The sequence below is a fragment of the Mandrillus leucophaeus genome, unplaced genomic scaffold, assembly GCF_000951045.1.
Source record: "Mandrillus leucophaeus isolate KB7577 unplaced genomic scaffold, Mleu.le_1.0 Scaffold456, whole genome shotgun sequence".
NCBI lineage: Eukaryota > Metazoa > Chordata > Mammalia > Primates > Cercopithecidae > Mandrillus > Mandrillus leucophaeus.
This window is the reverse complement of record NW_012104876.1, coordinates 2,315,788-2,331,305: the sequence shown is the minus strand read 5'-3', so window position 1 is coordinate 2,331,305 and position 15,518 is coordinate 2,315,788.

Sequence of the window (15,518 nt, the reverse complement as noted above, 5' to 3'; positions counted from 1 at the left end):
AACCCATCATACAGTAGAAGTGCCACATCTGAGATAAGTACAAGCAGGACCAAAAGATAACAGCAAACCACGTGAACCAGTAGCCCAGACACCAGCATCATCTACCACATTTGCACCATCATCCTTTCCCCTGCCTCAGCCATGCCTGTGGCCACATCTGGGGTCTCAGATGACCAGCTGATGTGGGAGTTTTGAAAAGGTTCAAACTTTGTTTAAAGATTAATCAGCTAGGTAGACGAGTATAAACAAAAAATGGATGACAGCTGCAATACAATCTTATTCAGGGATGGCCAGGAAAAACTGGTGATAAACAATTTTTCCAATGAACAGTTGTGGACAGTGCACCAGGTTGTCCCCCTTTGGTGGAAGGAGAAGTGGCCAGGGTTTAGAATACATATACAGACTCATAAGCCGCAGCAAATTGCTTGTCTGGCTGGTAGGGGTATGAAAAAAAAAATTGAAAGAACTGAAAGAAGGAACTCTGGAGTAAAACCATGTGGATGGACATAATTGAGTGGGTACAATATGCGAAGATCTTCGTTTCACATGTTAACACTAAGGAAACATCTACTATGGGAGCGACACTGAACAGCCAAATATACAGAATGACTCAGTCATTTGACATTAGCTTGTTTTTGACATTGGCTACTCTGGAACTGGCATAGTGAGCACATGGAGGCAAAAAATGAGACCACACATGGACCAAACAACATGGGTTCCCATTCACCAAGGCTGATTGCTGCTGTCAAATGACCAATTGGCCGGAAACAAAGGACAACACTGAGCCCTCAATGTAGAACCATTCCTTAAATATGCAAATTGGCCATGAGGGTGGCAAGTCGGTCTCTTCTATCTTGGAAGGGCCAGTGCTTTCTTGTTAGAAATAGATGGGTATATCAGGCAAGGGTTTTCCTTTCTTGCCTGCAGAGCCTCCGCCAGCACCACTATCTGAGGGCTTATAAAGGGATCCATTAAAATGGGATCCAATAAAACATCTCAAAAAATAAAACCATGGATTCCACTGACTGTTTCAGATATTGTGCTATTCAGAAATTTCCAGCCTGATAGAGTGTCAGTAAGGCCTGCTGAAGGCACGGCTGAAGTGCCAGCTTCAAGGAAATTCTCTGTGAGGATGGGGTTCCCTTTTCTAGGATACAGTGTAAGAATTAAATAAAAGACTTATATATGGTACTGTGACCCTATAGGATGAAAACATAATCTGAAAACCAATGGGTGAAAGCAAGGATGGTTCCATTTTCTATTACTCCCTGTCATACAACAGGGGACTTTGTTCTTTCTGTCCCTGGAACTGTAGGCTCAATAGAGTTAGAATAGAGATGCTTGTCACCAAAGGCAGCACACTTTTACCAGGGGATACAGCAAGCGTACCATTGAATTACAAGTGACAACTACCACTAGAGAACTTGGGACTGTTTATGTTCTTGGACCACAAGAGAAAAAAGGAGTCATTCTCTCGGTAGGAGTCACTGACTTACTGGCAGGAAGAGGTGGTTTGCTGTTACACAATGGTAACAGGGTGAATATTTATGAAACTCAGATAATCAAATGGGGCATCTCCTGGCACACCCCTTGCTCCATTGTAATTCTGAATAGACAAAGGCAGGAGTCAAGCATGAGACGATATGATGACTAGGGGCTCAGATCACTCAGGGTTGAGAGTCAAGTTCATGCTACAAGAGAAGCCACCAAGGTTAGAAGGTATGGTAGCTGAGGGGAGTCTACATTTGTACAGTGGAGGAAAAATGAATATTAATTGCAATTCTGAGACTAATCAGATTGGTTTTCAGGCCAGTGATCCTCAAAGTATGGTCCAAGGAATGGCAACAAAAGCATCACCTGGGAGCTGGTAGATGTTCAAATTCTCAAGGCTCCACAACAGACCTATTGACCCAGAATCTCTGAGCCCTTCAGGGAATTCCAATGCACATCAGATTGTGAGAACCTTTATCTACAACTCTGGCTGAGGTAGGAAAAAAAAAAAGGGTTTGCAGGGTTGGGAGGGGACAAGAGTAGATTTTCAGAGAACAGTTAGGAAGCTATTAAGACAATTGAGTTGAAAGATGATGTGGACACTGAAGTTTCCACTCCTGAAAATCAGGTCATCCTTTATCAATCTTACAGTTTTCTTATCAGTTCCTGGAGGATTCACTGGCTCCAGTTGTATTTCCTGACTTTTTTCTCTTTTTCTTGTAAATTTTTCCTAAAGCACAATATAACTACGATTGAAAAGAACACACATTGAACTTAATCCTATTGACCAGTGTATTTTGAAAACTCTTTGAATGACATAAAGGGCATGTGCAATCTGGTTTTATCACCTGGTAGTCTTTGCAAACTCTTTTCCTGTGACATTTTACCTATATATAAGCTATTCTATTTGGACGCTATCTTAGTCAGCTCAGGCTGCCATAACAAAATACAGTAGACTGGGTAGCTTAAACAATAGAAAAGTATTTTCTATAGGTCTGGAAGCTGGAATTCGCAGAACAGGGTGGCAGCATGGTTGGGGGGTCCTCTTCTTGGCTTGTAGATGGATGCCTTCTCCATGTGACTTCACATGGTGGAGAAAAAGATCAGCTGTCTTTTTCTATTCTTTTAAGGGCACCAGTTGTAGTGGATCAGGTCCCCACCCTTATGACTTCATTTCACCTGAATCTCTTTTTTAAAGGCCCTTTACCCAAGGACAATCATATGAGGTTAGAGCTTCAACATATGAATTTGGGCGGGGGGAGACAAAATTCAGTCCATAGCAGAATCCATTTCTCTATTTCTTAATTTGGCAAACTTCTATTCCCTTTTCAAAACTCAACACACATCTTTTCTGTTTGTGTGCTGTACTTTGGTGTCATGCTGTTGATGGCAGGAAAGGATTAGCCTTCAGCTCTGCGGGAAATGTTGCTAATGAGAACAACTGATTCCCTAAGATGTTGATGCATAACTAAGCTCATGGTATGGTAAGTTTCTTTATCAAGGACCTTTATTGAGCAGTAAAAAGCTGATCCCTAAAAATGAATTGCTTGGTGCCCCTATTTTAAACAGAGGTATAATCCCAATAGAGGCTAGAAATTGACAAGGAACCAATTCACAGTGAGAACTTAAGGTTTTCCCAAGAGTGAACTCTAATGTAAACTATGGGCTTTGGGTGATAATGATGGGACAATATAGGTTCATTGATTGTAACAAATGTACCTCGTTACAGGATGTGACAGTGGGGAGGTTGCCCATGTGTGAAGGTAGAGATATATGGGAACTCTGTGCTTTCTGTTCAACTTTGCTATGGACCAAAAACTGCTCTGTAAAATAAAGTTTGTTAATTAATAAAATAATACAAGCCAATGAGCTAAAAATAAAACGTTTTAAAAACTTTAAGGTTTTTTTTAAGCTAACTTGTAACTTAAAAAGAACATGGGTCTAAGAAATTGTTCAGATACTGTCACCTTACCCAACCATTTTTTTCAGAGAGTGACACTGAAGAGATTGATAAATTGATATATCAATGGCTTAGACATGTTGGTAAAGGTAGTATGAAAAATGGGTGTGTGGTCAAATAAGTATGGAAGTACTGGATTTAACAAATCAAACAGATTTTTATGGTACTCTTTTCAGAGCTTTCAATACACTACTCTGCAGGGTGAATGCCCAAGAGCAGGAATATTTTAAGAAACACTTCCTCAAACTTATTTGACAGTGCAACCCCAGGATACATATTTTAAAAATACAGTTGAGGTTATGGAGAACTACTTAAAAGGGTTTTTATAGGATAATAACATGATCGAATATTTGAATTTTAGAAAGAGTACTCAGGGAACAATGTAAAGGAAGTGTTGTACGTGGTTCCAAAACAGGCCAAAGGGTCTACCCAAGAGGTCATTGCAATACTCCAGATGAGAAAAGATGAGATCTTGTTTATGGGAGGAGGTATGATGGTGGAGCTGAAAGGTGAAATATTCTAGGATGGAACAGAGTTTTCTTGGAGCCCATCTAGATTTGGTTACTCGGTGTGCTTGCAATATAATACAGTGCCAAAAGCGAACCTCAGGGAAGATTTTAAGGACCTGTTCTCTGTGTATTAAAATTGGTATTAGTGTGTGGTAGGAATTGGCATAATTGTGCTCTGAACTATCTTCACACAGAAGTGCGTGGGGAGCTCAGGTCGTGTTGTCCACTTCTATAAGCTATGCTTATTTTGTTTCCAAGGTAACAATGCCTCTGGAGCTGCTGCTTTTTCAATGTAATTGATTGAGACACCACACTGCAGTTGCAGGGCTCCTGAATTCTCTCCTACACTTGTTTCCTAAAGGTGATTATTGCTCTTTTAGCATTCATTCTAGCTGTAAAGAATCGTAGGGTAACAGTTTCTTGATAAAATAAAGGCAAGTTACCTGGTTTCATGAGAAGAGAGTGGTTTAAAGTGGTTTAGAAAAGTCTGGCTTCCTGTCAATTGTCTGATTATCTGCAAATTGTAGTCATCACTTCAATTTTTGTTGCTGTTGTTTGTTTTGTTTTTTGCTTGTTGTTGTTTTTTTGGGACAGAGTCTCACTCTGTCACCCAGGTTGGAGTGTGATCTTGGCTGATTATGACTGCAAATTTTTTAACGTCTGTTGTTGGGTAGTGATTTCTTACTGGGCTGGGCCCTGCTCAAAAGTGCTCTTTTGTTCTCACTTTATTGGTCTGATTACTTTAGAATCAAATGATAAAACACACACACACACACACACACATAATGGGCCCTATGCACTCCCAGTCACTTTTTATACTCTAATGTTTTGAAAAGTGCAGGCCAAATTGATCATTACTGCAGTCTCATCCCACATGGTCCAGAAAATAAGATATCGGAAGTCTCCATCCAATAAGATTAACAATACTGATAGCAAAACATGAAACAGTGTACTACAGTAGAAAATGAGCTGGACTAGGAGTCAAAAGACCCTAGTCTTCTCATTTCTCCATCAAGTCGTTTTACCACCTTGAACAATGTACTGTACCCCTCCGAGTCTATTACTTCATCTCTAAAAGGGGTATGCAAATATGATACTTGCCTTACTAGGACATTTTGAAATAGTTTTGAATACATTTTTATTTTTGCAAATCACTTTCACAATCACTACCTTATTCATTCATGTGCTCATTCTTCCAACAAATATCATTGAGCACTACTATGTGTCTGGTTTTCTGCTAGGTTCTGGGGATAGACAGACAAGTAAGCAAACAATTAAAGCACAAAGTAATAAATAGCATGAGAGATACAAGTACAGGATACAGTGATCCTTGCAATGCTTCTGTGAGATACGCAATCAAGCAGTGATCATTCTAATTTTACAGATAAGGAAACTGAAGTTCAACAAATAAAGTGGTTTGTTCAAGTCACTTTGTTAGTTAGTGGCAGGCTGAGAACTTGAACTTAGTTCCCCTGACTTTTTGGTGTAATGTTCTTTCCAATGCCGAACTCTGTATTAAGTGTTTTTCAAGCAATCAAAATAAATTATGTATCTTGACAATACATTGCCAAGGTAGAACGCAAACTTGACCAGTTGACAGTCCTTGAGCAGGATTTACAAAAGAGCTAATGGGAGTGGAAGCATAAGTAGGAGATATGCATATACTTGAAATCAGTTGCCAAATCACATGATAAAGTATCCCGTTGGATAGAGACTTGTTAGTCTTCTAGGACTGTAGGAACATAAGCCTTAAAATATTCAGGAATGCCTGGCGGGGTTCTAGTGCAGAATTAAAATGAAGCAAGCTTTAGATCAAAGGGTATGGTTATTGACCTAATCGAAGGCACTTTTGACTTAACTTATTTTGCATGAAGATGTATTTTGGGGAGTAATAAGCAAAAGAAAGATGGTAGAAAAGAGAGAAAAACGCTGGGCAAGACTACATCATGATTTCTCTTCCTTTAATTACATAGAACTAGTTGCAAGGAGAAATGGGAGGTGCTTTAAAGTAAGAAAGAGGAGGGTTTGGCAAGGGAATGAGATACTTGTCATCATGTGGAAGGGAGACAGATGACAAATCACTGGTAATTACGGTGGGGTGGGTTAAAATATGTAGGCAGTGGGCGGTAGCACCCTAGGATATCCCTAAACCAGGCAGGGAGACCTAGTCACAATCACAATTAAGAACATACACGACAATTATCATTTTTCTACAGCCCATATTCATTTACATTTTTGTCACTTTCATCATCAGCATCATCATCAAACTAATATTTTAGGGTTTTTATCATTTACAAAGCACTTTCTAATGAACATTTTCATACAATACAGCAATTCTATCAGGTAGATATAAGTCTTTACCATGTTGCAGATGAAGAAACTGAGTCTCAGAGAGGCCAAATAATTTCCCCAAGGTCACTCAGCAAGTGTAGGATGCCAGCTCTTATAACTACCAATCTAAGTAACAATTCTGAGATTACAGCAGTTCCTCAATGCATTACATTTTGATAGGCATCTTCACAAGGAAATTTTAGGGACTTGCCTTCATTTCATTAAGCAACACATTTTCAAGACGTCTCTTAGGGTTGGTTGCTTCTGAAAAGATTTCCACAGATGGCTAACCCCATCTATTTCGTTTTCAATTCTTATTATCCCTATCAAAGTGACTCCACCTGACCTTGTGTCCCTATTCTGGAAACTCATCCTATAAGGAAACTTGTAGGCTTCTTCTCCTGACTAATCTGCCTGTAAATACAAGATACTGAAATTATTTTAATGATGGCTTTTTAGAATGCTCTCTGTTTCACCTTTTGTTTTATGCTGTTTTCCTTAATGATGTAGCTAGCTTGACGCTTGGGAAAACAATTTAAGCTCTGTAATCTCTTTCTTGCCCCACTGACCACATGAATAATTTTCAGCTCTTCCTTTTATGGTTTCTCTTCAGATATTTAAGGAAATATTCTGCCCACTTACCAACTTTCTTCTCAGCTACACATATCAAATTGCAGTTCTGGAAGCAAGAGATTTATAGAAGGGAACCGGTGTCCTAAAAAATGGCCCATTAGGTCATGATTACAGGAATTATATCTTGCACTACCTGAGGCCAGGCCATATAATTTTTATATGTGCTTATTTTATGCTCTTATTATTTATTGACAGTTTATAGGATGTGCAGTGCTGTGCTTGTGACGGTCTGACCTAAAAGCTTGTACTCAAAGATTCATCTCCGTCAGCCTGACCGGGCAGAGGACTGGATGCAGAGAAAGCTAAAATGCACGTAAGAGCTCTCTGTTTTTAGAGTCATACTGCTCAGAAGTCAAGTAACAATCTAAACTAATCACTACACTATATTTAAGGCTTTCAGGTGAAGATAATTTCCCATGTGTATGAATTTTTTTCTATTAGATATTCTGGCTGATGTGGTATACATTTTTCTCCATCTCTCCTTGCATTGGAAAAATGCTTGTAGCACTTGATCAGAAAGCAATATGGCGTCTTAGGGCAAAACAGAAAAGACTTAATCCCATTTTACTAGAAAGCGCTGTAGGAACACAGAGTATTGTCAAGAGAGCCACAGGATGGTTTGAAGAGAGGACAATAGATGCAAGAAGGAGGTTGATTTTGGAGGTTTTTTTCAGCTGGTAACAATTTGAAACTTTTTGGGAGCCATTCTGAGGAGAACTACAAACATATAAAAAAAAAAAAAAGAAAAAAAAACCTAAAAGGAAAGATTGCAGGCTGGGGACATTGTGGGCTTTATAAAAGAAGGGGCTTGTGAATTCTTTTCACATTTGGGATGGAGTAATGCAGCAACAGTTACTTACTACAGACTGGAGAAGAACTTGAAATTGCAAGAAGAGCTTGGGGAATGGGAGTTTGGAGCCTTCATAACCGGTGTCATTCTTCAGCACCTGCTATGTGCCAAGCATTCCATTACAGGCTTTACATCTATGATTTATCTCCTTAAAGCCACCTACCAAGGTGGCAATATTACCACCATTTTACAGATGAGGAAACCAAGGCTTGAGGAAGTAATTTGTCCAAGGTTATAAAATAAGCAAGAGGTAAAGAAAATTCCAACTCAAGTTTCACTGATGCTATTGGCTACTCTGTTACAGTTCTAGAAAGGTTTTCCCACCACCCAAAGATGATTCTCTCTTCTGGACATTGTGAGACTAAGGTAGCCGTGAGTTAGCCTAAGTGCAGCTTTTTCTGGCTCTTATTTAACACCTGGGCAGAGACCAAGAATATCCTGACTGAGTTTCATACAACTTTGTCTTCAGGAGCTCTAAGTTCTCTATTGAGAAACCTAGATCGATGGTCCTTACCAAAGATAAAAATGGATGAGAAACAGAAGTTTTCTAAAATTTTGCCACTAGCTGGCTTTTTCTCACAGATGCAAAGAAAGAAGAAAAATAAATCTCAAAAACTCTGAGATACATGAGATATTACCTTAAAGCTTTAAATTGCTTAGCCAAATATTCTGACTGGCTGAATAGCCTTACTCTAAAATCTATACCACCCTCCTGATCCTGAAAAGAATGTGACTCTCTGAGATGTCAGGAGTCAGTGAGAACTTCCCAGCCAGAAGTAGCTTATGAAGACCCTGTGTTCAGGGAATGTATATGGACTGCTTCCAAATGCTCTTCACAAAGCACATTTCCAAACTGTGAGGCCATGATTCTGGGGACACTTACTATTTCAAGCATCCTATCTGCGTTCACTTATTTAACAATACCTCTTCTTCTTTGGCAGCAGAAGTTCTGTTCACAAATTGATCTATAACTGTGTTAGATGACATTCTCATGAAAGTGATGAGGTCTTTACAAACAACTCTGTATCTAAGTTTCCTGTGGTCTCATATGGACTTGCATGGGCCTAAAGTGATGAATTCTTATTTTATTAGTGAGACAAATCTTCCACCCCTATTTCTCTGCTCCTCTAATTCATTCAACAGACATTTATCAAGGACCTACCATGTCCATCACTGTGTTCAACACAAGGAACACAAAAATAAATAGGACAACATTTCTGTCTTTGAGGACAACCTAATTGAATGAGATGGACACACACACACAGGAAAGTATATTAAAATGTTTCAGGTGATGTCAAAGGGACACAGGAGCCAAACTAAAATAGCTCCCTATGTCTCACACTTGAAAATGTGAGCAAGAAAGTAAATTATAACAGTATTAGATTATAATCCATAGTATAAAATAAATACCCAAGAGTCCATATGGATACAAATAGATGCTTGTATAAATAAATGAGGTAAAGGGCCAAATCTTCCTCACAGAAGAATGCCAATTAAAAATGTGAAAGGGGGCCGGGAGCAGTGGCTCACGCCTGTAATCCCAGTACTTTGGGAGGCCAAGGCAGGCGGATCACAAGGTCAGGAGATCGAGACCATCCTGGCTAACACGGTGAAACCCTGTCTCTATTAACAAATACAAAAAAATTAGCCAGGCGTGGTGGTAGGCACCTGTAGTCCCAGCTACTTGGGAGGCTGAGGCAGGAGAATGGCGTGAACCTGGGAGGTGGATCTTGCAGTGAGCCAAGGTCACGCCACTGCACTCCAGCCCGGGCGACAGAATGAGACTCTGTCTCAAAAAAAAAAAAAATTAAAAAAAAAAAAGTGAAAGGGGTGGTACTAGGATTAAGATGGCGGAGCAGAGGCAGGAGTAGCTTGCAGCTCCTGCTCCTACAGACAGAGTAACATGTGGAAACTCACATTGTGAACTTTTGCTCCAAGGAACATACTAGGAAAGCTGAGATACAGAAACATACCCGGAACATACCAGGAACATACCAGGAAACATACTAGGAAAACTGAGATAATACAGGAGCATGCCAGGAAAGCTAAGATAATCCACAGACTCTTTGAAGAATCTAGATCACCGCTGCAGGCTCCCTGAGATGCTAAAAACCTGTGAGCCTACTTGCTTTCTGAGTGGGCAGGCTCATGGTCTGGGGCAAGTTCCCAGTCCTAGTCACTAACTGCTTGGAAATAGACTCAGTGCTATTGGAAGAGGGGCGGGTGCACAGTGAGAGTGAGACCAACCTTTAGGACTGCAGATGCATGGAAGCAGCGTGAGGCCTGTGACTGCCAGCTTTTCCCCCACTTCCCTGGAGACCTGTATGACACAGCAGAGTCAGCCATAATCCCCCAGGAACATAACTCCACTGGACTGGGAAGAGCACCCCAGTCTCTCACAGCAGCCACAGTAAGCTCTACCTAAACAAAGGAGAGCTCAGACACCCCTATCCCTGCCCCCACCTGGTGGTCTTTCTCTTCCTGCCTTGGCAGCCAGAGACAAAGGGGATAATCTCTTGGGAGCTCTATGGCCCTGCCCACTAACAGAGAAAACTGAACACTTAAGCAGGTGTCCTAGGGCAAGTTGGCATCCTCCCTATAAGGCTACTGCTGATGCACCCTTGAAAGTGCCACCTTCTGGCTGGGGGCCAACCAACACAAAACCAGCATGCTAAACAAAAACACAACCAAAGACCCTCACAGAGTACACATAACTCCCCTGCTACTTCCACTGGAGCAGGTGCTGGTATCCACAGCTGCAAGACCTGAAGATAGATCATATCATGGGACTCCGCAGACCCTCTCCAGTACTTACCAGTCCAGAGCCAGATAGCTCTGCTGGGTTACTAGGCCCAGAAAAGCAAAAACAATCACTACAATTTGGCTCTCAAGAAGCCCCTTTCCTAGAGGAAAGGGGAGAACACCACATCAAGGGAGCATGCTGTGGGACAAAATAATCTGAGCAGCAGCCCTTGAATCCCAGATCTTCCCTCTGACATAGTCAACCCAAATGAAAAGGAACCGAAAAAACAATTCCGGTAATATGACAAAACAAAGTTCTTCAACACCCCCAAAAGAACATGCCAGCTCACCAGCAATGGATCCAACCCAAGACAAAATCTCTGAATTGCCAGAGAAAGAATTCAGAAGGTTGATTATTAAGCTAATCGAGGAGGCACCAGGAAAGGTAAAGTCCAACTCAAAGAAATAAAAAACATAATACAGGATATGACAGGAAAATTATTCAGTGAAATAGAAAGCATTAACAAAAAATAATCACAACGTCTGGAAATCAAGGACACACTTAGAGAAATGCAAAATGCACTGGAAAGTCTCAGTAATAGAATCGAATAAGCAGAAGAAAGAACTTCAGAGCTTGAAGACAAAGCTTTTAAATTAATCTGATCTGTCAAAGACACAGAAAAAAATTTTTTTAAATGAACAGAGCATCAAAGAAATTTTGGACTATGTTAAACATCCAAACCTAAGAATAATTGGTGTTCCTGAGGAAGAAGAGAAATCTAAAAGTTTGGAAAAGATATTTGAGGGAATAATTGAGGAAAACTTCCCTGGCCTTGCTAGAAATCTAGACATCCATATGCAAGAAGCACAAGGAACACATGGGAAATTCGTAACAATAACATCATTGCCTAGGCACATAGTCATCTACAGTCATCGACAGTCAGGGTGAAAAAAAGAATCTTAATTATTTTAGAATCTTAAGAACTGTGAGGCAAAAACATCAGGTAACCTATGAAGAATCACCTACCAGATTAACAGCAGATTTATCAGCAGAAACCCTACAAGCTAGAAGGTATTAGGGTCCTATTTTTAGCCTCCCTAAACAAAGTAATTATCAGTCAAGAATTTTGTGCTTAGCAAAACTAAGCTTCATAAATGAAGAAAAGATACAGTCTTTTCCAGACAAACGAATGCTGAAATTGCCACTATCAAGCCAGCCCTATAAGAATTGCTAAAAGAAGCTATAAACATTGAAACCAATCTTCTAAATACACCAAAATAGAATCTCCTTAAAGGATAATTGTCACAGGACCTATATAACAATAACACAATGAAAAAAACACAAGGTATTCAGTCAACAAATAGCGTGATGAATAGAATAGCACCTCATATCTCAATACTAATGGCCTCAATGCTCCACCTAAAAGATACAGAATGGCAGAATGGATAAGAATTCACCAAACAAGTTTCTGCTGTCTTCAGGAGACTCACCTAACACATAAGGACTCACATAAACTTAAGATAAAGGGTTGGAAAAAGATATTCCATACAAATGGACACCAAAAGTGAGCAAGAGTAGCTATTCTTACATCAGACAAAACAAACTTTAAAGCAACAGCAGTTTAAGAAGGCAAAGAAGGACATCATATAATGATAAAGGGACTAGTCCAACAGGAATATATCACAATTCTAAATATGTGTGCACCTAACACTGGAGCTCCCAAATTTATAAAATAATTACTACTAGACCTAAGAAATGAGATAGATGGCAACACAATAATAGTGGGGGATTTTAATACTCCACTGACAGCACTAGATAGGTCATCAAGGCAAAAGGTCAACAAAGAAACAATGGAATTAAACTATATCCTACAACAAATGGACTTAACAGATATTAACAGAACATTCTACCCAACAACTGCAGAATATATATTCTAGTCATCAGCACATGGAACATTCTCTAAGATAGACCATATGAGAGGCCACAAAATAAGTAATTTAAGAAAATCGAAATTACATGAAGTACTCTCTAAGATCACAGTAAAATATAATTGGAAATCAACTCCAAAAGGAACCCTCAAAAGCCAGCAAATACATGAAAATTAAATAACCTGCTCCTGAATGATTGTTGGGTCAAAAATAAAATCAAGATGGAAATTTAAAAATTCTTTGAACTAAATGATAATAGTGACACAACTTATTAAAACATCTGGGGTACAGCAAAAGCAATGCTAAGAGGAAAGTTCATAGCACTAAATGACTACATCAAAAAGTTGGAAAGAGCACAAATAGACAATCTAAAGTCACACCTCATGGAACTGGAGAAACAAGAAAAATCCAAACCCAAACCCAGCAGAAGAAAAGAAATAACAAAGATCAGAGCAGAACTAAGTGAAATGAAATGAAACAAACAAACAAACAAAATACAATAAATGTGAAACAAAAAGCTTGTTCTTTGAAAATATAAAAAAAATTGGTAGACTATTAGCAGGATTAACCAAGAAGACAGAAGATCGAAATAAGCTCAATTACAAACAAAATGAGATATATTACAATTGATACCAAATAAATTTTAAAAAAAGATTATTCAAGGCTAGTATGAACACCTATACATGCATAAACTGGAAAACCTGGAGGAGATGGATAAATTCCTGGAAATATACAATCCTCCTAAATTAAACCAGGAAGGTACAGAATCTCTGAATAGACCAATGACAAGCAGTGAGATTGAAATGGTAATTTAAAAAAATTCCCAACAAAAGAAATCCAGGACCCGATGGATTCACAGCTGAATTCTAACAGACATGCAAAGAAGATTTGGTACCAATCCTATTGACACTATTTCAAAAAATAGAGAAAGAGGGAATCCTCCCTAAATAATTCTATGAAGCGAATATCACCCTAATACCAAAACCATGGAAGGACATAACAAAAAAACAAAACTACAGAATAATATCCCTGATGAACATAGATGTGAAAATCCTCAACAAAATACTAGCAAACCAATTCCAACAGCATATCAAAAAGATAATCCGCCATGCTCAAGTGAGTTTCATACCAGGGATACAGGGATGGTTTAACATATGTAAGTCAATAAATGTGATACACCACATTAACAGAATTAAAAACAAAAATCACATGGTCATCTCAATAGATGCAGAAAAAGCATTTGGCAAAATCCAGCATCCCCTTTTGATTAAAATCCTCAGCAAAATTGGCGTAGAAGGGACATACCTTAAGGTAATTAAAGTCACCTACAACAAACCCACAACCAACATTATACTGAACAGGGAAAAGTTGAAAGCATTCCCCCAGAGAACTGGAAAAAGACAGGATGCTCACTTTTACCACTTCTGTTCAACACAGTACTGGAAGTCCTAGCCAGAGCAATCAGACAAGAGAAAGAAATCAAGGGCATCCAAATCAGTAAAGAGGAAGTCAAACTGTTGCTGTTTGCTGATGACATGATCATATACTTAGAAAACCCTAAAGACTCATCCAAAAATCTCCTAGAACTGGTAAAAGAATTCAGCAAAGTTTCAGCATAGAAAATTAATGTACAGAAATCAGTAGTTCTGCAATATACCAACAGTGACCAAGTTGAGAATCAAATGAAGAACTCAAGCCCTTTCACAATAGCTGCAAAAAAAACAAAAAACAAAAAAACAACAACAACAACAACAAAACACCTCAGGAATATACCTAACCAAGGAAGTGAAAGACTTCTACAAGGAAAACTACAAAACACTGCTGAAAGAAATCATAGATGACACAAACAAATGAATGGCATAGTATCCCATGCTCATGGGTGGGTAGAATCAATATTGTAAAAATGTCCATACTGCCAAAAGCAATTTACAAATTCAAAGCAATTCCCATCAAAATACCGCCATCATTCTCCGCAGAACTAAAAAAAAAAAATCCTAAAATTCATATGGAACTAAAAAGAGCCATCATAGCCAAAGCAAGAGTAAGCAAAAAGAACAAACCTAGAGGCATCACGTTACTCAACTTCAGATTATATGATTAGGCCATAGTTACCAAAACAGCATGGTACTGGTTTAAAAATAGGCACAGGGACCAATGAAACAGAATAGAGAACACAGAAATAAAGTCAAATACTTACAGCCAAATGAACTTTGACAAAGTAAACAAAAACATAAAGTGGGAAAAGGAGAATCTATTCAACTCATGATGCTGGGATACTTGGCAAGCTACATGTAGAAGAATGAAACTGGATCCTCATCTCTCACCATATCCAAAAATCAACTCAGAATGGATCAAAACTTAAATCTAAGACCTGAAACCACAAAAATTCTAGAAGATAACACCAGGAAAACCCTTCTAGACACTGACTTAGGCAAAGACTTCATGACCAAGAACCCAAAAGCAAATGCAATAAAAGTAAAGATAAATACATTGGACTCAATTAAACTAAAAAAAAACTCTGCACAGTAAAAATAAAAAATAATAATCAACAGAGTTAACAGACAACCCACAGAGTAGAAGAAAATATTCAAAATCTATACATCTGACAGAGGACTAATATCCAGAATCTACAAAGAACTCAAACAAATCAGCAAGGGGGGAAAAAAAAAAAGCAAACAATCCAGTTGAAAAGCGGGCTAAGGACATGAACAAACAATTCTCAAAAGAAGATATACAAATGGCCAACAAGCATGTGGAAAATGCTCAGTGTCACTAATTGTCAGGGAAATTCAAATCAAAACCATAATGCGATATCACCTTATTCTTACAAATAAAAAAATTAAAAAATAATAGATGTTGGTGTGGATGTGGTGAAAAGGGAGCACTTTTAGACTGTCAGTGGGAATGTAAACTAGTACAATCACTGTAGAAAACAGTGTGGAGATTCCTTAAAGCACTAAAGTAGATCTACCATTTGATCCAGCAATTCCACTACTAGGTATCCACTCAGAGGAAAAGAAGTCATTATACGAAAAAGATACTTGCACATGCATGTTAGTAACAGCACAATTTG